Source organism: Vombatus ursinus, unplaced genomic scaffold, assembly GCF_900497805.2.
Source record: "Vombatus ursinus unplaced genomic scaffold, bare-nosed wombat genome assembly UNPS02014832.1, whole genome shotgun sequence".
NCBI lineage: Eukaryota > Metazoa > Chordata > Mammalia > Diprotodontia > Vombatidae > Vombatus > Vombatus ursinus.
This window is the reverse complement of record NW_020954610.1, coordinates 66,798,953-66,801,311: the sequence shown is the minus strand read 5'-3', so window position 1 is coordinate 66,801,311 and position 2,359 is coordinate 66,798,953.

The following is a 2,359-nucleotide window of genomic DNA, read 5'->3' as shown; positions in this document are numbered from 1 at the left end:
TAGATAGATAGATAGATAGATAGATAGATAGATAGATAGATAGATAGACAGACAGACAGACAGACAGACAGACAGACAGTAGAGTGCATAGAGCACCTAGGAAGACCTGAGTTCAAATATAGTCTCAGATACTTATGTTACCCACAGCAAATTATTTAATTTCTCTCAACCTCAGTCTCCTCATTTGAAAATGAGAATAATAATAGCACCTACCTCTAAAGAGGGGAGAGGTTAGTAAGGATAAAAGGAGATAACATTTTGTAAAGCACTTTGCAAACCTTAAAGCATAATATAAATGTTAGCTGTTGTTATTAGTGGTTATTCAGGAGTTCCTCAATCAAGTTAGTGAAATTTAAGGATGAGTTACTTGATCAACTTAGCAAGGCTCAAGGATGGTCAATCTTTCTCAGGCATTTTTAGTGCATTTACTATTGAAGGTGTTTTCTGAACATACTCAGAAACATGTTCCTGAGGAGAATATTTCTTTTGTCTCATCAGTTGGGGATCTTGGTTGGCTCAGGTTGTTTTGGGACAGAATTATTTTCTTTGTATTGGGCTGATAAAAAGAAGTCTTCATTTCAGACTTGACCATTTTGGAAAAACTACAGAAAGAGTTTTCCCCATAGGTTTGTAAACCTAGACATGAGCTGTATTCATTTCTTTTCTAAGGTTACCAAAGGAAGCACAGGAGTTAGGGATAGGAACTACTCCTGTGAATTCATTGATATAGGAATCTCCTGGGTGAGCCAACTTCCTCTACCAATGCAGCTGGGCACCTTCTCTGAAATTTGTAGTCTTACAGAGTTACCTCTAGCACTTAAAGGTTAAGTAATTTGCACAAGGTTACACTGTCAGTATGTTTCACTGGCAGGACTTGAACCCAGGCCCTCCTGACTTCAAATCCCATTGTCTCTCCACTATTCCACCTCGCCTCTGAGACTGAGCCCACTACCTACTCCTAAGTCTAGAACTCTGAGTTGGGGGCCTATGGATGACCAAAAAAAAATCCAAATCCAAAAATGTTACATTCTTGGGTGAAAGACAGGTGTTCTCACTTCAGCAAAACGGCCTATGGCTAAGCCTAAAGAGAATTCTACCAGAAGTAAGCATTAGAACAGATGCTCTAACAGCTTTGGGGTCTTGATTCCATTCAGTTCATTAACCATGCTTAAAGAACAAATACTTGCAACCACTGTGGACATTCTAAAGAATATGTTGCAGACTCTGAAGGCAATTTGAAGAGGGGGAACTCCAAAAGGGCTTGGAGCCAATGGACCATGCTTGGAATATGCACAATAGCTCCCAAGCCAACTACCCTGAAGGGGATGTGACTTTTTTGGACAGAGGAGCTTTTCTGTGCTGTGGACACATTTGCCTCTCACTGACTCTGGATGCTCTTTCTATTGTCCTTGATAAATGTAAAATTCTTTGTTGCAATATTTAAAGGTTGCTGATTACTAAAAATGAATATGTATTTTCTACGTTAGCAGATTAGACTGTGCTCCAGTGAAAGAGATTATTGTCTGAGCTTTGTAACTTCACCAGCAACTAGTCTAGTTGCTATGTAAGTAATGAGTGCTATTAATATAGTGTTTGTTGACTGACTTGCTGAATGTGTTGACAGTCTTAATTAGGGTAGCCGCCTCCCCAACAAATTCCATATCCATCCCCCCCACATTCCTCTCTCTTTACTACCATTTCCTCCCCCAACACTATCTCAATATTCATCTCGCCTCTCCCCATCCCCATTTCACTCCACATGGATATCTTTCTGTAGCCATAGTGTCTTCTTACTGTGTGTGTGTATGTGTATGTATATATATATATACACATACACATACACATACACACACACACACACACACACACAAGTATCAGTACCTCTAACTCCCCTGATCCACAGGTGTTTGCAATGCAGAGTGAACGTGGCCTATCTTCCAAGGCCTGGTTTCTCTTAACTAAGGCAAGGCAAAGAACTGAGTTAGGTGTCCCAGCCTTTCAGGCAATAGTTTCCTTATTTCTCTTCATTGATTTGATAGCTTATAAGCAGTTTGATATTTAAGGCCTTCCCTGATTAAATTCCCTGTCACCACCTCAACTACCATGTACTGGCCTATGGCAAAAAGAAATAAAATACATATTACACCTGCTTAACTTAACTTGCAGGAAAAAACAAGTGCCTATTTCAGGTCTTGTGAAGGGAATGTCCACAAATGTTCCCTTTTTGACCATGAGCAGCCAGCCTGAAGAGGCCAAGGAGGCAGTCCTAGGTGTGACCCAGTGCCAAAGCTTCAAAATAATTATAGGAAAAGTCATGGGAAGCAGATGTAAGAAAGATACCATTTAAGGCTTTTTTTTA